The following is a 23,290-nucleotide window of genomic DNA, read 5'->3' as shown; positions in this document are numbered from 1 at the left end:
TTTATTAGAAACTATCGTCGCCAACTGGAAACTGCACTTATTTTTGTCCTTAACTTCTTTAAGCAGAATTTTAAACACTCACCAAAGCAGAGTAGGTAACATACGGAATGCTTGCGTATTTACTACCCAGCTTTAACACTGATCAGTTTTGCTGATTTTCCATCTTGTCTCAGCCTCCACTTTTTTTCCCCAGAATATTTAAAAATCAGATCACAGGCATTAAGTCACGTCACTCATAACCTTTCAGGAGCACTTCTACATGATCCTCCTTCCATTTCTGTTATTATACTTGGACCTCTGTCATCTTCATGGGCACAGCATCCCTTTCTCTTCCTCAGCATAGGATTCCTATTTTTCTTTTGGGAGCTGCCTTCCACAACTTGGTGGTGCTGCTCATATCTTAGCCTCGCTGAGCCCATGGAGACACATGACCAGACTGGTCAGTCTGAGTCCTCCTTTAGGGCGTATCATGGAAGCTCTCGCTACATGAGAACATGGGCCTTAAGAATCATAAAAGCCTAGAACTATAAAAAGGTACCTTCAACAAGTGATTAACCGACCTAAAAGTGATGTTAACACAGTGGAAAGCCAGACAAAACTGTTCTAGAGAGTTCTGAAGACACTATCCTAACTCCTGGATCTAGCAATGCCTAAAGCCAATGCTCCTTCTAGATTTGTAATTATAAGAGCCAATACATTTCCTTTTCTGTTGAAACTTGAATTTCTATAATGTGTGACCAAGAGTCATTTATTCCTAATTTGTGACACTCTCCAAGGCTGCAACTGCAGCCCATTCAAGAGTACTCTATTTAGCAGAGAGAACACATTTTCATAAATGGGAACATTAATGTACTCAGTGCAATTCAGGTTATCATATCACTAAAGCATAGTCTCTGGTGTGGCTATGTTGCAGTTGTTTTTTCCTTCATATCCCCTGAAGTCCTAGCATGCCTGCGGGCAAAAATTTCCTTCAGTTTCGTTCATGTACATAGTTGTGAATCATTCCTTTGCAGGCTACAATAACTTTATGGTACTTTCCATGATGTCAGAAGTCTTCCACCAGGGGCGCCTGGGTGGCTCAGTTGGTTAAGTGACTGCCTTCGGCTCAAGTCATGATCTCAGGGTCCTGGGATCGAGCCCCGCATTGGGCTCCCTGCTCGGCGGGGAGTCTGCTTCTCCCTCTCCCACTCCCCCTGCTTGTGTTCCCTCTCTCGCTGTCTCTCTGTCAAATAAATAAATAAAATCTTCAAAAAAAAAAAAAAAAAGTCTTCCACCAATCTCTAATTAACAGCTGACAAGCTTTTTGAAGGTGTTCTCCTGGCTCAAGCTACTGTAAAATATCCATTTTATTTTGTTTTTAAAGATTTTATTTATTTATTTGTGAAAGAGAGCGAGCACAAGTAGGGAGAGTGGCAGGCAGAGGGAGAAGCAGACTCACCACTGAGCAGGGAGCCCGATGTGGGGCTCGATTCCAGGACCCTGGGATCATGACCTGAGCCGAAGGCAGACGCTTAACCAACCTGAGCCCCCCAGGTGTCCCTAAAATATCCATTTTAAAATCTGAAGTAATATAACTTTAGCCTTAACACTTGCATACCTGTGATAAGTCATTATGGGCCAAAACCATTTAGCAGAACATGTAATAATGACAGAAGGGGAGATCATGGCCTAGGAACACAAACAGATTAGTGAGGCCTCTCAAACTCAGGAACATACAATCTGCGAAATCAGTTCTCATCAGTGCTAACTGTATTGAACTGGCTGGGCAGTTCTTTTAAAAACGCATTAACAACAATGCAGTAGTGTATCAAATGTATAAATATGAACATATTTAGAGGTGAAGAGCATTCTAATAAATGAATGCTCAAGGAGCTATGTCTATAATGAAGTTTCTTCCATGTTTAATGTAATCCAGATTCTGGCTAATAGTAGGCTTCAAAATCCCACTTCAAAATCCAGAAATTATTATATAAAAAAGACTGAATCAGATGGTTAGAGATTGGGGCCTTTGTATTCTCATTCTATGCCCAAAGACCCAGCCTTTTCTGAGTTCTTGTATGCCTCCAGAGCACAGACAAACAAGGACACTATGCTAACAGAAGGAGAACATACTCAGGGCTATGCCATACACCTGCCAAAACAAGACATCCGGGAATATTGCTAGAGAAACATCAAATCAATATCCAATTTTTTACTATCACATCCTGTCAGTTAAAATCTAATAATTCCTCTATTCTCCTTTGAATCATGGTCATGGGTTATGACTTTACAATTTTTTGCTATTATAAATGATACAGCAACGAACACGTTTGCACACAGATCCTTGAGCACTTGTGAAATTACCTGATTCCTAGAAGTGGAGTTGCTGAGTGGGTGCAGATTACCTTTCCAAAACATTATATCAGTTTGTATCTTCACCAACAGAGAGTCTTTTCCTCCAATACTTTCATTAACTCCCAATGTTATCTCTTTTTATTTATTTATTTATTTATTTTTTAAAGATTTCATTTATTCATTTGAGACACAGAGATAGAGAGAGAGCATGAGCAGGGGGAGAGGCAGAGGCAGAGGGAGAAGCAGGCTCCCCGCTGAGCCAGGAGCCCAATGCGGGGCTCGATCCCAGGACCCCGGGATCATGACCCGAGCCGAAGGCAGACGCTCAACCATCTGAGCCACCCAGGCGCCCCCCAATGTTATCTCTTTTTAAAGTGCTTTCCTATCTACCCTTAGGGAAAAATACCAGGAAAATATCAATACTATTATTTAACACTGTCCTGGATGTACTAGCCAATGAATTAGGCAAGATAATTAAATATAAAATATGAATATTGGAAAGGATGAAAGAGTTATTGTTATTGCAGGTGATATTATGTATTTTTAAAATGCAAAAGTCGGGGCAGCTGGGTGGCTCAGTCAGTTGGGTGTCTGACTCTTGGCCACAGCTCAGGTCTTGATCTCAGTGTCATGAGTTCAAGCCCCACATTGGGCTCCACGCTGGGCACAAAGACTACTTAAAAAAAATATGCAAAAGTAAAATTAGAAAACTATTTTCTAAAGTAAAATACTTGGGCTTTTCCCATGTTGGAATAACTGGTACTAGACTTGGCATTCTGCTATAAACAATTAGAAAACTGAATAAAACACATGAAAAAATGTTTTTAGACAATGAAAACAGGAAAAGTGAGACTATGATCCCTGAGAATCAAATGAGGTAAGTCAATCACTTTGGCTTTCTGGACCGTGATACAGGAAGGGGAAATCAAAAGGGACTGAACAGGGGTGTCAGGCTGGCTCAGTCCATGGAGAATGTCACTCTTAATCTCAGGGTTGTGAGTTCAAGCCCCATGTTGGGTGTGGAGCCTATTTAAAAAAAAAAATGCAGAGGTGGGGGGTGGGGGCTGAGGTACCTGGAAGTTGTAGGGTAAAGTACCAGAGGAGACAACCACACAGGCAATAGGGTCAATAAATCTGTATAGGAATATTCTAAGTCTGTGCTAAACATTAATCTGTACGTGTAGTGTGAAACTTCAAGAGTCTAGTAAAGAGAAGAAGAAGCCTAAGCAGAAAAATTCCCGGAGCTCATGGAGAGTTAAAAGACAATTAAGTTTTGACCAGCCAGAGTAAGAATTCTTCACTGAACACCGAGGGAATTAAATAGAGAATGCAGAACAGTAACACCTTAGTAGAAGGAATAACCTAACTCAACAGTAAAGATCATTCTAGAACTGTCCCCTAAACTCAAAAACAGGCCTTAAATCATCAAGCTGATCCCTTAGCAACTTAACAAACAAGTAAACCAAAAATTCAAAGTCTTTAAAGATACGAAATTCAGACACTCAAAAACACGTTTACTTTGTCCATCATCCCATCAAAAAGTACTAGACATGTGAAAAAAGAAGTCATGCTAGAATCAGAAGAAAAATTAGTCAATAGATTCAGAAATGAATGCTGGACTTAGCAAAGATGTAAAAAGTTATTATATATATATTCAAAATTTAAAGAAAAACATCAATATAGAGAAAAAGAAGATATTAAAAACAATCAAGTAAAATTCCTAGAAACAAAGAATACAATATCTGAAATTAAAAATTCACTAGATGGGCTTAATAATAGCAGGTTATGAACTGCAGAAGAATAATCCATGAATGTGAAGACATAGCGATGGATTATTTGATGTAAAAAAAAAGAATGATAAAAAATGAACAGAGCCTTAGTGACATGTGGAACAATATTAAATGGTCTAATATGTTTGTAACTGGGGTTCTGGAAAAGACGGAAGCAGAAAAACTATTGGAAGAAAAGATGAGAAAGAGAAATACATTATATATCAGAGGTTTGCAAACTTTTGCTGTAAAAGGCAAGATAGTAAATATTTTAGGTTTTACAGGCCAATGGTCTCTGTTGCAACAACTCAACTCTGCCACTGTAGCACAAAATATACCATAAACAACACATAAATGAATGGCTGTGGTTTTACTTATGAAAGCAGATAGGGATCTGGACTTGACCTGAAGACTGTAGTTTGCCAACCCCTGGTATATGTGAAGTGGTGTGATATGTGATGAGTGATAAATGCATACTGTGATGAGGGAAATGCGTGTTGTAACCCTTAGAGCAACCATTAAACATAAAACAAAGAGTGTAAGCTAATAAGCCAACAGTGGAGATAAAATGGAGATAAAGTGGAGAATACAAAAATTACTCAATAGTCTTTATCGAGGCAGGATAAGGAAAAGGCAGAAAAGAGCAGGAAAGAAACAAAATCAGATGATATAAATAAAGAACAAACAGGAAGATGGTATATTTAAATCCAACTATATTGATAATTACATTAAATCCAAATATTCAGAACTCCACTTAAAAAGATTATCAGACTGGATGAAAAATGACCAAATATATGCTATCTACAAGAAATTCACTTTAAATATAGATACAGATGTTAAGAGTAAATAAATGTAAAAAGGATACCATGAAAACGCTAACTGTAAGAGAGATGGATGATTATATTAATATCAGACAAAGTAGGCTCAAGACAATACTAGAGCTAAAAAGATTTTATAATTATAAAAATATTAATTCACTGAGAAAATATAACCAAAAGTATCTATGTACCTAATAACAGAGGTTCAAAATACAGAAGGCAAAAACTGGCAGAAGTGAAGAGAAATACTGAAATTCATATTTATTGTTGTATATTTCAACACTCCTCAGTAATTGATAGAAGGAATAGATAAAAAAATCGATAAGTGTATAAAACACTTGGCCAACACTATCAACCAATTTGACCAAATTGATATTTATAGAACACTCTACACAACAGCAGCAAAATATACATTCTTTTTAAGTGCATTTCAAACATTTACCAAGACAGACTATAGGCTTAGCCATAAAACAACTTTTAATATATTTAAAGGATTGCAATCATATAAAGTATATTCTCTGACCATATGGAATTAAATTAGACATCAATAGCAAATGAAAATCCCCCCAAATTTGGAAATTGAAGGTTAAACTTCTAAATAACCTATGTATAAAACAAATCACTAGCAATTCTAGAAAGTTTCTAGAATTTTCAAATTCAAACTTTTTGAAGTGCGTGAAACAATATATCAAAATTTGTTATTTTCAGTTAAAGCAATGTTTAGGGGAAAATGTATAGCTTCAAATGCTTATATTAAAAAAGAAAAAAGTTCTAAGACTCAGTGAGTTAAGTTTCTACATAAGAAGCTAGAAAAAGGAGATCAAATTATACCCAATATAAGGAAAAGGAAGAAAATAATTAAAGACAAGATCAGAAATAAATGAAATAGAAACTGAGCAAATGAAAGAAAATCAATGAAACCAAAAGCTAGTTCTCTATATCAATATCAATAAATTGATCAATAGTAATAAAACTGGTATGAATATCAATGAAATTTATCAATCTCTAGCTTGACCAATTAACAAAAAAAATAAAAAATGCAAAATTACCAATATCAGGAATAAAAGAGGGAAACATCATTACAGATCCTATAGACATTAAAAATATATATATATTATGAACAACTCTTTGTCAACAGTTCAACAATTTAGATGAAATGAACACTTTTTTTTTTTTGAGAGAGGGAGGGGAGGACTGAGGGAGAGAGAGAGAATCTTAAGCAGGTTCCACACCCAGCACAGAGCCCAACATAGGACTCAATGTCACAAGCCTGAGATCATGACCTGAGTCAAAATCAAAAGTTGGACACTTAACTGACTGAGCCACATAGCAACCCTGAAATGAACACATTTCTTAAGAGATATAAATGGTCAAAACTGATACAAGAAAAAATAAAAAGTCTGAACAGCCATATATCAATCGAAGAAACTGAACATATACTATTAAAGAAATTAAAAATGTAATTTTAAAATCTGCCCACAAAAAAGACTCTGCCCAAATGACTTCAATGTTAAATTCTATTAGACATTTAAGGAAGACATAATACACAACCCATACAAACACTCAGGAAATAAGGAAGGAGGAAAACTTCCCAACTCTTTTTATGAGGCTGGTATACTGGTACCTAAACCAAAGACACTGTAAGAAAAGAAACTACAGAATAATATCCTTTGTAAACACAGACAGAAAAAATGCATAACATTATATTAGCAAATCAAATATATAAAAAGACAACAACAACTGTTTTACTCCAGGAATGCAAGATAGTTTAACAGTTGAAAATCAATCCACGCAATTCACAATGTTAACAGAATAAATTAAGAAAAAAAATGATTATCAAAAGATGCAGAGGGGTGCCTGGCTGGGTCAGTCGGTTAAGTGGCTGCCTTTAGCTCAGGTCATGATCTTAGGGTCCTGGGATCAAGCCCCACGAGCGGCTCCCTGCTCACTGGGGGGTCTGCTTCTCCCTCTCCCTCTGCCTCTTCCCTGCCCATATGCAGGCGTGCTCTCTCTCTCCCTCTCTCTCAAATGAATAAATAGATCAATAAATCAATAGATGCAGAAAAAGCATTTGAAAAATTAAACATGCATTCATAAAAAAAAACACGCATTCATGATAAAAACTCTAGCAAAACAGGAACAGAAGGGAACTTCCCCAGCCTGGTAAAGAATATCTACAAAAAGCAAAAGATTGAATGCTTTCCCCTCTAAGACAGGGAGCAGGGCAAAGATTTGTGCTCTCACCACTTCTCTTCAACATTGACCTGTGTCTTGGTCAATGTAATAAGAAATGAAAAAGAAATAAAAGACAGTGAAAAGGAAAAAAAGTTTTGTTTACTCACTGTACAAATAAGTAAATCCCAAGAGAAATCATGTACATAGAAAACCCCCAGAGATCTACAGAGACTCTTCTAGAACTAATAACGGAATTTAACAAGGTCATGGGATATAAGGTCAGTCAACATATAAAAATTAATTCTACTTGTATAAGTTAATAATGAACAATTAGAAAATGAAATTTTAAAAAATGCATTCATTAAAACATTAAAAAACATGAAACACTTAGGGATCAAGTTAATAAAATATATGCAAACTCTGTATACTGAAAACTACAAAATGGCTGAGAAATGTCAAAGATCTAAATAAATGGAGAGACAGGCTATATACACAAATCAGAAGACCAAAACAGTTAATATGTCAATTCTACTCAAATTAACCTATGGAATCATGTAATCTCAATCAAAATCCAAAAAGCTTCTTTTTGTAGAAATTACCAAGCTGATTCTAAAATTTATAGGATATGCAATGGACCTAGAATAGCCAAAACAATGTTGAAAAGAATAAAAGGGACTTGCCTTACAAGGTTTTAAAATTTAATATAACTACAGTGACCGAGACAGTGTAGTATTTTTTTAAAGATTATTTATTTATTTTAGAGATGGGACAGGGGAAGGAGCAGAGGGAGAGGGACAAGCAGACTCCATGCTAAGCACAGAGCCCTACTTGGGGCTTGATCCTACAACCTTGCGATCATGACCTGAGGTGAAATCAAGGGTAGGATCCTCAACTGACTGAGCCCCCCAGGCTCCCTGACAGTGTAGGATTAACATTAGGATAGGCACATAGATCAATGGAATAGAAGAGAGCCCAGAAATATACGCACAAATATATTATCAATTTTATCAAATTTTTAAAAAGGTGCCACAATAACTCAATGTAGAAATACTAATATTTTCAAATAAATGGTGCCAGAACTCGGTATCCATTACAGGAGAAAAAAATGAACCTTGACCCTTACTTTACACCACACACAAATTTTAAGCTCAAAATGGATCACAAAACTAAATGTAAAAGTCAAATTTCTAGAAGAAAATATGGGAGAAAATCTTCAGGACTTTGGGGTAGGCAAAGATTTCTTTCCTTTTTTTTTGAGAGAGAGAGAACGCGTGAGTAGGGGGAGGGGCAGTGGCAGAGGGAGAGAGAATCTCAAGCAGGATCCACACTCAGTGCAGAGCCTGACATGGGGCTCAATCTCACAACCCTGAGATCATGACCTGAGCCGAAATCAAGAGTTGGTTGCTTAACCAACTGAACTACCCAGGCATCCCTCATTGTTTTTTTAAAGATTTATTTATTTATTTGAGAGAGAGCAGGCGGGGGGGTGGTGGCAGAGAGGGAGAGACAGTCCCAGGCAGATTCCACACTCAGCACAGAGCCGGAGGTAGGGCTCAATCTCACGACCTTGAGATCACATCCTGAGCCGAACCAGGAGTCTGAAGCTTAACAGACTGCGCCACACAGGCACCCTCTTTTTTTATTTTAAAGTTTATTTATTTTAGTAATCTTTACATCCAACGTGGGGCTTGAACCCATGACCCCAAGATCAAGAGAGACACACTCTTCCAACCAAGCCAGCCAGGCAGCCATAGACAAAGATTTTTCTTTTTTTTTTTTTTTTTAAGATTTTATTTACTTATCTATAAGACACAGAGAGAGAGCACAAGCAGGGAGAGCAGCCGGCAGAGGGAGAGGGACAAGCAGGCTCTCCGCTGAGCAAGGACCCCGATGTGGGGCTCAATCCCAGGACCCCAGGATCATGGACTTGAGCCAAAGGCAGACGCTTAACCAACTGAGCCACCCAGGCGCCCTAGACAAAGATTTCTTAGCACACAAAAAGCATGGATCATAAAAAAAATTTGACAAATTCTGCACTTTGAACAATACTATTAAGGAAATGAGAAGCCAAGCCATGAATTAGAATACAGTATTTGCAATACATATATCTGACAAAAGACTCGTACCCGGAATATATAAAGACATCAAACAACTCAATAATAGGACAAACTATATGACATTGGCAAATGATTTGAACAGATATTTCCAAAAAGAAGATATACAAATTAGCACATGAAAAGATGTTTGACGTCATTCCTTTGTTTTTTTTTTTTTTTTTGAGAGAGAGAGAGAGAGCTCGCGTGGGCACCGGCACGGAGAGAAGAGAGGCAGACAGAGAATCTTTAGCAGGCTCCATGCCCCGTGCAGACCCTGATCAGGGGCTCGATTGCATGACCCTGAGATCATGACCTGAGCCCAAATTAAGAGTCCCATGTTTAACCAATTGAGCCACCCAGGTGTCCCTAACATCATTCTTCATACACTTCATACAGGAGATGAAAATTAAAGCCACAATTAAATGTCATTATACACAGGGGTGCCTGGGTGGCTCAGTTGGTTAAGCCTCTGACCCTCGATTTCAGCTCAGGGTCGTGGGATTGAGCCCCACCTTGGGCTCTGCACTCAGCGTGGAGTCTGCTTGCCCCTCTCTCCTCTCCCTCTCTCTGTCAAATAAATAAATGAATAAAATCTTTTAAAAAAAAGTCATTACACACATACTATCCTGGCTAAAACTAAAAAGATGGACAGTATCAAGTGTAGTCAAGAACGTGGAGAAACCGGATCTCACCACTGCTGGCGGGAATATGAAATGAGACAATCAGTCACTCTGGAAAACTGTTCAGCAGTTCTAATAAAGTTATATCAGCTTTTGAGCCAATGATTTCATTCCTAAGTATTTACCCAAGAGAAATGAACACATACGTCCACTAAGAGACCTGCACAAGAATTTTCATAGCTGCTTCATTCATACTAGCCCCAAACTGGAAAGAAAACATCCATCAGCTGGTGAATAGCTACACTGTGGTACATCCGTACCATGTAATAGTACTGAGCAACAGAAAGGAACAAACCTCGGATACACACAATGACCTGAATGAATCTCAAAAGTGTCAGCCTCAACAAAAGAAGCCCGACACAAAAGAGTACATACTGGGAGATCCCCTTTAAAAGAAATTCTAGAACAGGCGAAACTAATCCAGAGTGACAGAATTAGGAGATTAATAGTTGCCTGGGACTGTGAGTGAGACAGATAGGGGGGTTTAGCTACAGAAAGGCATAAAGGGGGAAAAAAAAGGAGGGAAATTTTGGGTGATGGAAATGTTCTATATCTCACTTACGGTGACTGTTACACACGAATATATGTCAAAACCCATTGAATTGTACACTTCAAATGGGTGCATTTTATTGAATGTAAATTATACCTTAATAAACTCAATTAAATAAAAACTTCTAGAAACAAAAGAATCTGGTAAGATAGTCACTTATAAAATTAATACACAAAAATAAATAGGTAGTTAGCAGATACAGTGGAAGACCCCTTCCACAAAAATAGTTGAAATGAAATATTTTAATAAGAAGCATGCAGGAAGTTTATGACAAAAATAGCAAAACCCTACTGAGGATCATAAAAGAACACCTGAATAGAGAGATTACTGTATTAGCTTCCTGGCTGGTCTCTGCTTTTTCCAGAGGGATCTACTCAAACCCAAGTCAGAGCATAGCATTCCTCTACTCAAAACCACCACTTGGAAAGGAATCTGAAATCTTTACCCTGGTCTAGAAAGGTTGGAAGATCTCCTTTCCTCCCACTTTATCCAAGTCTTTGCTTTCAGTGTCACGTCATCGGAGGTTATCTTGACAAGCCCGTCTGCAGCGTGACCACAGCTCATTATGGCTCCCTGGCTAGTGTCAGAGAAACTACGTCCTACGAGGCATGGTCTAGAAACTGGGGGAGAGGATTCAAAGGAAACATGAGAGTTGTCTTCCCATACTGAAGGGCAGTTAGGTAGAAGAAGCAGACTTCTTCTTTCAGTCGCTCCAATAGACAAATCCTCTGGACCAATTGCTAGCTTGTAAGCCCCCAAAGGGCAAGGACTCTGTTTTGTTCACCTCTGCATCCCTACCACAGAGCAGAATGTCTGGCACATGGTGCTCAATCAGTATTTATTAAATGAACATTCAGGGTGGTTCTGAAAAGCAAAGCGGACAAATGGATGGGATTTCAGGAGCCAGATTTTAGCTCAATCTAAAGAACAGCTTTTTAGAAATGAGAACTTAATGGGCTTTTTTGAGCTCAGGTGTCCCGATCTAGTGCCTTCATATCTACATGCAAGCAAACTGAGCTTTGCTAAGCATTAAGTCAGTAGTTATCATTCTGCTTGTCTCAATCCATTACTGGGTTTTGAAATCAATTTAGTGGGTGACAACTAGGATTTAAAGAACACAAATGGAATTTAAAATGTTAGAGCTTACTGCAAGTAGTAAGAATTCTTTCATGAATTTTTTTGTTTCAGATAGATTAACATGCAGAATCACAAATATGTGTGTACTGGGTCATGATGTAAAATACATTTCTTACCACGGGCCTTGGTAAAACAAATTGAGAAGTACCGGGTTCAGCAGTTCAACAACAGAATTTGCCCCTTTGCAAAGTAACGAGTCCTATACTTCTGTTGTAGCAGAGGCGGAATGTCAGTGATTTAGGATGAATGCACTTGGGGTGAGGTGGGACTGCATGATTTCAGGAATTTCTATTTTTTCTTTATATTCATCCACCTTTTCCAAGGTGATTATCTCTCTTTTTAAAAGCAATTTCAAGTAGTTTTAAATAAAATACATATGCAATGTTTTTAAAAATAGAAATTAGAAATTTAAAATGGAGGTGAGATGATTTCTGTACATTTACATTTAACACCATTTGTCCTGGAATCCAAGGCAAAAACAAAAAACAGGGAAACGAATGATTTATATAGTGCTCACATAATTTCCCCAGTAAAAATGAGCATTTTTCTGGCACTAACTTCTAGGAGGAATTTGTCACATGAATCCTTATATGAGGATGCTAAATGTCATCAGAGAGAATATTTGAACTAATACAATAAACTTCCTAATTGGTCTCCTGGCCTTTTATCTTTCTCCCTTCAATCCACCCTGAAGTATGTTATCTTTCTGGATTCTGCTGCTTAAAATTCTTTAATAGCTCCTTCCTGCCTACTGGATAAAGTCCCTATTTGTATGACTGGATCGAATACTCTCTGGGACCCTGCTTCTGCCAATCTCTGCAATGCTCATCTTCTACCACCTACCTCGCCTCCTGTCCTTAGGTACAATGCCAATTCCTGGGCACATGATACCCTTCATGCTGCCAACCTTTTGTCCATGTTGTGCCTGTGCTGTAGTAAAACCATCCTTCTCAATCTGAGAAGCTCTTGCTTCTCCTTCAGAATCAGCTTAAACAGCACCTGCCTTGGGAAACTTTCCTTGACTTCCCTGGGCTAATGTTAACTTCGATTTCCTACATACAGTACTATATACATGTACTTCGTGGCAATTGCTGGACTGCATCTGTCTATTTTAACATGTTTCCCTGTGACACTGCAATATCCATACGAGTAGAGACTACGTCTATGTGTAAGCCTGGCCTTAGTTTAATGTTTGGTATGTCGGAGGCACTCGATCAATATTCTCACCAGTGTCCTTACTGAACAAACAAAGGTTCTTTACATGACTTTCCCTATATGTTGGCTCCAAGTCAAGGACATCCTATAATGAATTTAATGAAAGCATTCCAACGCGAACTAATAATAGGCTTTAGTATCTTGTTCTTTGGAATTTGATCTTGACATGGGGCTCAAGCTGATCAGCTATCAACCTTTCTCATGCCTCCACTATACTCCACATAACTTTACTGTGACGTCTATAACACTAATTTGTGTATCTGTCTTTTCCTGTAAACTCTTTAAAGCCAGGTAGAGTCACTCATTTTCTTTTTTTAATCTCTATTTTATGATACAGAGTCTGGTCTATAATTGGCTCTCAATAAAAGCTTGTTGGTGATAAAATATGTCTATTTCAGTCTAAAACCTAGCATCTGAATAGAACATTCCAGTAAAGTCAACAACAGAACAAGAGTGACCACTAATACCACGATTACTTAACACTGTTCTAGAGGCATTAGCCAAGGCAATTAATTTGAGAAAGAAACTAGAAAAAGAACCGCTGGAAAATAGGAGGTAAAATTATCATCATTTGCAGCTAATATGATTGTATACCTGAGAAATGCAAGAGATTCGACTGCAAAATGACCACAAACAAGAAGCTGGGGAAAGAGGTTATAAAATGAGTATTAGAAATCAGTAACTTTCATATATACAAAAAAGCCCACATTAGGTAAGAGATATAATGGAATAAAAGACTCCCATTTACAATAGCACCAAAATTATAAAATACCTGGGAATAAATTTAACAAGAAGCACATAAGACTCATATGAAGAAAACTAAGAGACATAAGAGGAGACTATGGAAAGCCAAGACTTTTGAATTAGAAAATTCAACATATTGGGTGTCAGTTCTTCCTAAAATATGTTATAATAACATGACCATAATAAAAACACCAGCAGGTTATTTTAAGATCAATACAAGTTGCTGCTAAAGTTTTATGGAAAAATAAACAAGAATAGCTAGTTGAATTATGAAAAAGAAGAACAAAGAGAAGGAATTAGCACCAACATCTATTTAATTATACTTCCTCAGTAATTAAAACCGTGATGCTGGTGATAAAGAAAATGGCCAGTGGAATATATTTGAAAATCCAAACATATGCTCCAGTATTGGTGGGAATTTAATATATGATGAACCTGTGGTGAAAAAAATGAGCAGTTTAACAAGGGGCACTGAGGCAATTTTAGCTTTCCAGAAAAAAAAAGTTAAGCTGGATTTATACTTCCCATCTCATACCAGGATAAATTCCATATGGATCAAAGATTGAAGTGTGAACTCAAAGCCATAGAAGTTCTAAGAGAAAATATGGGAGACTCTATAAACTCAGAGTGGGAAGGGCCTGGGGCTCAAAATGCAGAAGCCATAAAATAAAAGGCTGATACATTTGATTACAGAAAGATGAAACATAATCCTGCATGGCCAAAACATACCATAAGCAAAGGCAAAAGACATATCACAACGTGGCATAAAAGTCTACCAGAGAAAAGGGTCACTCCACCGAGCTTCTAAGAAATTGGCAAGTCAAATAACAATAACCCTAAGACAAAATGAGACAAGAGACAGTTCCCAGGAAAAGAAACACAAACGTCCCTTATCACATGAAAAGTACGTTTAACCTTGGTCATAAAAGTATAAATGCACATTAAAACCACATAGATGTGTCATTTTTCCCCTCCCAAGGCATCAAAAAATCCAAAAATGTGACAATATCGGTAAGAACGTGGGAAAACAGGGGTGCCTGGGTGGCTCAGTTGGTTGAGCATCTGACTCGTGATTTCCACTCAGGTCACAATCTCCTGGGTTGTGAGATCGAGCCCCGCGTGGGACTTCGCACTCAGTGGGGAGTCTGCTTAGGATTCTCCCTCTCCCTCTGCCCCTCCCCCCACCCATGTGCTCTCTCTCTCTCTCTTTCTCTAAAATAAATAAATAAATAAAATCTTAAAAAAGAATGTGGGAAAACAGGTACCCTCAATCATTACTGGTAGAAATATAAACTAGTATGACCCCACGGAGGTCAAACTGGCAACAGTGCTCAAAATTACGGATGCATATATTTTCTAACCAAGCAATTTCACTTCTGGGAGTTTATCCTACAGCTTCACCTGTACATGATCAGAATGATATACGTACGTGGTTATTCGCTAAAGAACTGTTTGTGATAGTGAAGGATCAGAAAAATGTCCATGAAGAGGGGAGAGTTACATGGAAAGATAACTATGATACATAGTTAAGTTTTTTTTTAAAAAAAGCAAGGAAGAGAGTGCATATATAGATATATCTATATAGGGGGAAAAGATAAGCGGAAACTCTGAACCAGATAACAAGAAACAGAACGGTGGCTGTGAGCCGGAAGTGAGACGGGCTCTGGGAGGCAGGAAACAAGAACGGGATGGGGACTTCGCATGGTATACTTTTAAATATGTTGAGTTCCAAATAATAAAAATGTATTCAAATATAAAAATTTTTAAAGTTTGTCAAACAAGTGGGTACAATATTAATGAGTCTCACAGTTAGCCAGACCTAGGTTGTAATTAAGATATTTTGGAAGCTGCCAGAATAATGATATTCTGTGTCTTTACTTAAGTCAAGATTCATGTGCTAAATGAACAAGCAACAAGTTAACATTCCATTATGCAAAGTCAAGAGGCTGTATTTCTTGGGGGAGAGAAAGAGAGAAAAGGAACCCAGCCACTTCCACGCAAATGAACAGCTACTCCATTTGCAACTGTCGGTCTGGTTAATGGCCTGAATGCCATGAGGATGGCAGGAATGGGAAGGAAGGAAAAGATGCAAACCAACATTCCCATACCTGAATGGGAAATAGATCCATGGGTCTTGATGGCTGATTGAAAAACCCTACTACATATGTCCAGAAAGCCTCACTGCAGTCACTCAGATATTTTGTAACTTATTTAATTTGCCAGACTGTACTACAGGGTACCACAATTTGTCATTGACTGTGGAAGGCTGGAGAGCTATAAAAAGACATGATGGGGACGGCTGGGAGGCTCCGTCGGTTAAGCGTCTGCCTTTGGCTCAGGTCATGATCCCCGGGTCCTGGGATCGAATCCCACATCAGGCTCCTTGCTCAGCAGGGAGCCTGCTTCTCCCTCTCTCTCCCTCTGCTTGTGCTCTCTCTGTCAAATAAATAAAATCTTTAAAAAATAAAAAAAATAAAAAAGAGAGAACACGATGATTTGTAAAGCTTAGGCCTTTGGTGGTATCACTAACAGAAATTAGGAAGTCAGGAGGAGAAACTGGTTTGGGGGAAAGGAAGGGCTTTGGTTTTAAGTACATCATGTGTGAGGTGAGTGGGAAATCAGGTAGCAATGGCCACAGGGCCACTGGAAATGCTGATCTGAAGTTCAGAGGGTAAGTCAGACCTGAAGACAGGGAAGTGGAAGATATCTGCCAAGAGAGATGGAGGGGCTCACCAGAAGCACGGGCTGAGATGAGAACCTAGAGGACTTCCCTCAACCGTGGAGCAAGATGGGGAAGAGAAGCCAGTGCTATAGAGACTTAGAGGGAGAATCAGGAGAGCATGGTGACCATTAGCCAAGCTGGGGAGTTTCAAGAAGCAGTGAAGGGACCAACCCAATGAGAAAAAGGGCCAGGAACAATAATAATAGTAGCAATATATATTGTCTTCTTTAATCTTCACACACCACAACCTATCGGGTAGGTGGTACTATTCTCCCCATTGGACAGAAAAGGGTATTAACCGAGACAGCGACTCCTAAGCTGCAGGACGTAATTGCTGAGCTATCCTCCTACGCAACTGTCAGGGGACGCGCTGGGACATCTGACACTAGCTCTACCATTCAGTTAGCTCTATGTCCACGGACTTTACCTTTACCTTTCTAGGCTTCATTTCCTTCTCTGCAAATTGAGGGGACTGGTCTAGATCATCTCTAGCTCTTACGTCATATGAATCTTTGATTAAGGTAGAATGGAAGAGATACACAAGAGAGGCAATGAATTAAAAATTTAGCAATAAGTGAACAGGGAGACCTGGCCAAGAAAATCAGAATGCTGAATATTTTATACAGTAACTGTTCAAGCAATAAATCCATACTCTGATATATAAAATCTATAATTGCAAAACTCTACTTTCTATCTATATATTTAAGTTAGATATAATATCAAGAATTAAAATGGCTCATACCTGAAAATTTACGAACGCTGCTCTTGAAACCCTGCTAAGTCAATTGAGTGGAGTAAAAAAGGGAAGATTCCAAGTCAAACACACTCTGTATATGAAGGATTGTCCTGTAGAGAGAGCAAATAGCTATTTATAATGTACTTTTGTATGAGAGACAGAAACATCTGCTAAGGTACTTAATAGCTACTTATTTAAATAAACCACATGGCAGCACTAATCAGGTATCATTTTTTAGCAGGTAAAAATAGATAATTGGCACAGATGATGAATTAACAGAAATAAATAGATTTGCTTATTTTTAACTGAAACCTTAATATGAAAATCTGCAAGAAGTGATTTCTGGTGTTAAAATGAATTACAGCAAATTGCAAGCAGACATACTTTTTAACTTTGACAATAAAATAAACTTCTTAAGACAACAGCTATTCAAAGGCAGACCAGCAGATGAGGTACCACAACAGCAACACATGTCTTATCACCCTTTTCTTGCAAGTGGCATTAATATGATTTGCAAGAAAACCAAACAGAAGAACTTGAAAGATTCAACTTGAAAAATTCAACATTTCTTAAAAACTGCATGGTTGCAGGAAGTGGGAAAAAAAAAATCCTACCGCATATGTTCAGAAAGCCCTACTGTAGTCACCCAGATCTTTTATAACTTATTCAATTTGCCAGATTGTACCAGAGTGTGCCACAATTTGTAATATCAGCTGTAACAACTCATTAACAATTTTTCAGTTTTTATTCTATTCCAAACCTTTTTAATTGCCAAAAAAAAAAAAAATCTGTTTGACTATTTTCTTCGTTGACCATGAAGTTTTGTTAATCAAAGAGAGTGGGAGGCTTTATGTCCATAGGCAGCGAGAAATGAATTTGAGGCCTTTTAAACTAACCAATTAAGCTAAGAAGTCTCACCAAAAATTTCTTGACTGACGTAATGGAATCACTTTTTAAGATAATATGTATTTTTTTTCTGATTATGAAAGTATTATATACTTACAGAAAATTTAGAAAATACAGGCAAGGAGAAAGAAGAAAACAAACTGAAATAATTTTTAAATGAGTGTCCTGAAACCACCAGAGAAAGGAGAGCTGTTCAAATATATTTAAACTAGTAAAATGACTGCATCGACTATCCACTCGTGAGGAGGTCTGGATTCCGGCAACTTCAACTATTCAAAACATTGCTGCCTAGAGGCTTACAAAAATTTTTGAGCAGAAAACTGTAGTTGGGGAAATAAAATTAATAATTTTTTTAAGATTTTATTTATTCATTTGAGACACAGAAATACAGAGAGAGAGAGAGAGAGAGAGAGAGAAAGCATGAGCAGGGGGAGAGGCAGAGGGAGAGGGAGGAGCAGGCTCCTCGCTGAGCAGGGAGCCCGTTGCGGGGCTCAATCCCAGGACTCCAGGGTCATGACCTGAGCCGAAGGCAGATGCTTAACCATCTGAGCCACCCAGGCGCCCCTAAAATTAATAATTTTTGAAATTTTTATTTGTCTCAGCGAGAAAGCACAAGCAGGGGGAGAGTAGGCAGAGGGAGAAGCAGGCTCCTCGCTGAGCCGGGAGCCCGATGTGGGACTCAATCCCAGGACCCTGGGATCATGACCTGAGCTGAAGGCAGACGCTTAACAACTGAGCCACCCAGGCGTCCCCAAAATTAATAATTTTTGAGAACAACTCCTCGTGACACTAAAAGCTCATCTATCACCTAGCCCCAGTGAACTAGGAGGGCACTCAGGAAAGGATACTTACTGTGAGAGCTTTAGCTTTACTATTTCAACAATGGTACTTAGCAGCACACTAACTAGTACTGGGGTCTGTATAGTGGCAGGCAAACGTTCTGTGGCTTTTTAAGAAAACTGATTTCTGACCATAGTCTGTGCCCCAAGTAGTTTTTACATACTGTTGACATGTCATTTTTAGGGATAACCACCACCTTCTACCCTAGCAGATATTTTTAAAAAACAAATTTTTTTAAGTAGGTTCCGCACCCAACATGGGGCTTGAACTCGCCACCCTGAGATCAAGAGTCGCGTGCTCGCTGTACTGACTGAGCCAGCCAGGCGCCCCTACCCTAGCAGATGGTAGTTGGTGTATTAACCTTCAGCATCCTTTCTAAATTTCTTTTGGAAAATTTAAAAATACATTTCCCAGACTCCTTTACGGTTAAATTTCCCCATGTGAAATAGGGTCCATCCATCAGATGTTCTTCTGTGAGATTTGGAAGACCGAAATGAGGCGGGGACCATCTTTCTGCTGCTTAGGCATTAATGCTGGCCATCACATTTATGGAAACACTGGATTTTCCTGTAGCAGCCTTTCAGGGTCCAGAGCTTCATGGCTGTTCAGAGACAAGTTTGGTGGAGACAACCATCCCCAGTTGGTGGGTGTTGAGGGGCAGTTTTGGAGAAGCAATTTCTTGACCCTTGAACTGTACTAGCGATGTCATCTGGAACACAGCAGTGCCAGCGGTGGCCTCCTGATTCCCTCCCCTGGGGGCCCTGTTTGGCAGTCTGGTTCTGGGAATGATTTCTGCAGGTCCAGCCTGGAGCCCATTCCTCCTGGCCTTTCCGGTGATTTTGTAAGCACTCAATTCCCTTTAGTAAATGAATGAAAACACTAGAGTGGTGTCTTCTTCCTGCAACTAGGCCCAGATGACATATTAATACATCAGCTGCCTCAAAATTTAAGAAGACGGGTGAGTAGTCTGTCTGTGAGCAACAGGACTGGTCAGTGTGTAGTGGGGGAGGGGTAAAGGCTCTGGAATCACACTGTCCTGGTGCAAATTGTGCCTCTGCCACACACTAACTAGGTAACATGGGAAGTTAACCTAGAGCCTCAGTTTCTCCATCTGTAAAATGAAGTAAAAGAAATACCTTCTAGAACTACAGGACAGGGTAAAGGAGAAAATCATTTAAGTAAAGTGCTTACAACAGTGCCTGGCTTAAACAAGCTCTTGATAGATGTTAGTTATTATTATGGTAATCACTATTATTAATTACACAGACCGCTTTAAAACACTTCTTTAGCTGAGTAGAAAACTTAAACATTTTACAATTTTACTGCCACACATATTCTTGTAGGCTGTAAAATGCTAACTTATACAAAGGTGGACGCAGAAGAAAATGTGACCGGGTCCATCGTATTCGTGTGCTGAGAGAGACTGGTCTTTTCAAAACCACAGTGTACGTGAAGATTGCAAAGCTCCATTCTAGTTGGCCAACTAGTTAAGGTTACTCTAACTAGCTGTTGTAGATCTCACCCTAAGGAAGAGTTTTTCTGTAGAAAAAACTGTTGCCATATTCCCCTTTCAAACACTACCTCATTAATTATGCTCTAGGAACCAGGGTGTTTGCTATTCAGATTTTTTTTTCAGCTTCATTAAGATATAACTGACAAAACAGTAAGGTATTTAAAGTGTACATCATGATTATCTGATATACATATATACTGTGAAACGAGTCCCTCCATCTAATTAATTAACACATCTGTCACCTCACTCACATATCTATGGTTGGTTTTTGGGTTTGGTGTGGTTTTTTGTTGTTTGTTTTTGTAAGAACATTTAAGTTCTACTCTCTTAGCAAATTTCAAGTATATAACACAGTGTTATCAACTATGGTCACCGTGTTATACATTAGATCCTCGACTTTATTCACTTTATAGCTGAAAGTTCGTGCCCTTTTACCAACCTCTCCCTATTTCCTCCACCCTCCAGCCCCTCACAACCACTTTTCTAGTTGGTTTCTATGAGTTTCACTTTGTTTTTGAGATTCCACATATAAGTGATAACATGTATTATCTATCTGTCTCTCTCTATCTGGCTTATTTGACTTAGCATGCCCTCAGGGTCCATCTATGTTGTTGCAAATGACAGGATTTCTTTCTTTTTCATCTACATCTCTCTCACATCTTTACCCATCCATCCCTCAACAGACACATAGGCTGTTCTGTTACTCAGATTTTTTTTTTTTAAAGATTTTATTTATTTATTTGACAGAGAGAGAGATAGCAAGAGCAGGAACACAAGCAGGGGGAGTGGGAGAGGGAGAAGCAGGCTCCCCGCGGAGCAGGGAGCCTGATGCGGGACTCGATCCCAGGACACCAGGATCATGACCTGAGCTGAAGGCAGACGCTTAACGACTGAGCCACCCAGGCGCCCCTACTCAGATTTTTTTCAACTGAGCCTGGGTGGCTCAGTTGGTTAAGCTTCTGACTCTTGGTTTCAGCTCAGGTCGTGATCTCAGGGTCCTGAGATGGATCCCCATGTTGGGCTCTGTGCTCAGCAGGGAGTCGGCTTGGGATTCTCTCTCTCTCTCTCTCTCCCTCTGCCCTTCCTACTCGTGTATGAGCTCTCTCTCAAATAAATAAATAAATCTTTAAAAAAAATAAAATGTTATCACAGAGGAGATTTCATGAGAACAGGATCTGTACTCCATAAGATTTGCAATCTGAAAGTTAAAATTTCAGGGGCGCCTGGGTGGCTCAGTCGTTAAGCGTCTGCCTTCGGCTCGGGTCACGATCCCAGGGTCCTGGGATGGAGCCCCGCATCGGGCTCCCTGCTCCGCGGGAAGCCTGCTTCACCCTCTCCCACTCCCCCTGCTCGTGTTCCCTCTCTCACTGTGTTTCTCTCTGTCAAAAAATAAATAAAATCTTTAAAAAAAAGTTAAAATTTTAGTGTTTAGGCTTAGGATAACTATTCTAATGTAGATATTAAGAAGGTCTTAGATAAAATTATGGCTTTGTTTGGTTTGCGGGTATCTTCTGATGATGGAAAATACATTGTAGATTTTGAAATAAAGCTTCCCCGAAACATTCTGAAACCGTAAGAACCTTATATTGTACCTTATCCAACAGAACCAGTGGGACAGAGGGAACTGAAGCGGATACAAAGGTGTTTGTCGTACCCTCGATGGCTCAGATGCTGAGAGCCAAGCACTCAACAGCAGTGGAGGCTTTCTGAAGGGTTAGAAAAACAATGGGGGGGCGGGGCACCGGGGTGGCTCAGTCGTTAAGCGTCTGCCCGCCTTCGGCTCAGGTCATGATCCCAGGGTCCTGGGATCAAGCCCCACATCGGGCTCCCTGCTCAGCGGGAAGCCTGCTTCTCCCTCTCCCACTGCCCCTGCTTGTGTTCCCTCTCTGGCTGTCTCTCGCTCTCTGTCAAATAAATAAATAAAATCTTTAAAAAAAAAAAGAAAAGAAAAACAATGGAAAGAGAGCAACTTCAACCTTTGATTCAATGATTACTTTTACACTGTTCTGAACGCCATATAGCTATATATGTTGCCTTTTCCTATCTTTTAAAGCAAAAATCTTTTATTCTATTTTTATGAGAAGGGCAGATATTCAAAAAAAGGAGAAATGTGTTCATTTAATACGTAATTATCGAGCACCAACTCTGTGCCAGGCTCTCTCTGGCTCTGGGAAGAGTCAGTGCTCTGGAACACCTCAGTGTCTGTAAGGAGAGAGAGTCAGAGAAAGAGATGGAGAGGAAGAAAGAAGCTTTTAAACCAAGTTACACTACAATGAAGAAAATACTCCTAGCATAGGGGAACTCTGAAACCAAGGAAGCAAATGACTGTGTCTAGAGGTGTCCAGAAGTTCCCAAAGGCAGTAACAGTTGAATGGATCTTGAAGCATGAGTAAAAGTTCATTCAGGAAACAGAGGACAAAGGGCATTCTAGATACAGCACCGAGGCAAAGGCACAGGTAGGTATCAGACAGCATGCCTTCTTCAGGGATGATACAAAGTTTGCTGTGGTGGGCGCCTGGGTGGCTCAGTCGGTTAAGTGACTGCCTTTGGCTCAGGTCATGATCCTGGAGTCCCAGGATCGAGTCCTGCATCAGGCTCCCTGCTCAGCAGGGAGTCTGCTTCTCTCTCTGACCTTCTTCCCTCTCATGCTCTCTCTCTACCATTCTCTCTCTCTCTCAATAAATAAATAAAAATCTTTATAAAAAATTTTTTTTTGCTGTGGCTAGAGACGTGGGGCCTGGGGAGGGATAGTGGAAGATAAAAGGAGAAAAAAGTGCATAGGCACCAGATCCCGAAGCCCCTCCACTAAGCGGGTTTGGGGCACTTTTGCAGGATTTTAAGAAGAGTGACATCATTATAGATCTACTGGTGACTGTGTGACTTAGTCAAGTTACTTAATTCTGCGCATCAGTTTCTTCTTTGTAAAATGAGGATATTGACTGTTAAGAGGCTCTAAGGAAGTCTGTTAAGAGAATTAAATAAGATAATAGCTAAAATAAATAAGATTACTAGCAGTAAGAAATAAATTAAGACAAATAGCAATAAGCACATAAAG

General features: G+C 39.2%; 1 protein-coding gene across 2 annotated transcripts in view; it reads right to left on the bottom strand.

The window, feature by feature from the left end:
- Positions 1-23,290, bottom strand: part of ZBTB8A (zinc finger and BTB domain containing 8A) — a 62,267-nt gene that overhangs the window by 33,029 nt on the left and 5,948 nt on the right. The window contains exon 2 of one of the 2 annotated variants that reach the window (XM_027626494.2): positions 16,983-17,086. The exons of the other annotated variant lie outside the window; for it this stretch is intronic. The gene's annotated coding sequence lies outside the window, so the exon portion shown is untranslated. The remainder of the gene's footprint in view (positions 1-16,982; positions 17,087-23,290) is intronic. 2 annotated transcript variants of the gene reach the window in all.

This window comes from Zalophus californianus, chromosome 4, assembly GCF_009762305.2.
Source record: "Zalophus californianus isolate mZalCal1 chromosome 4, mZalCal1.pri.v2, whole genome shotgun sequence".
NCBI lineage: Eukaryota > Metazoa > Chordata > Mammalia > Carnivora > Otariidae > Zalophus > Zalophus californianus.
This window is presented reverse-complemented; position numbering and strand designations above follow the sequence as displayed.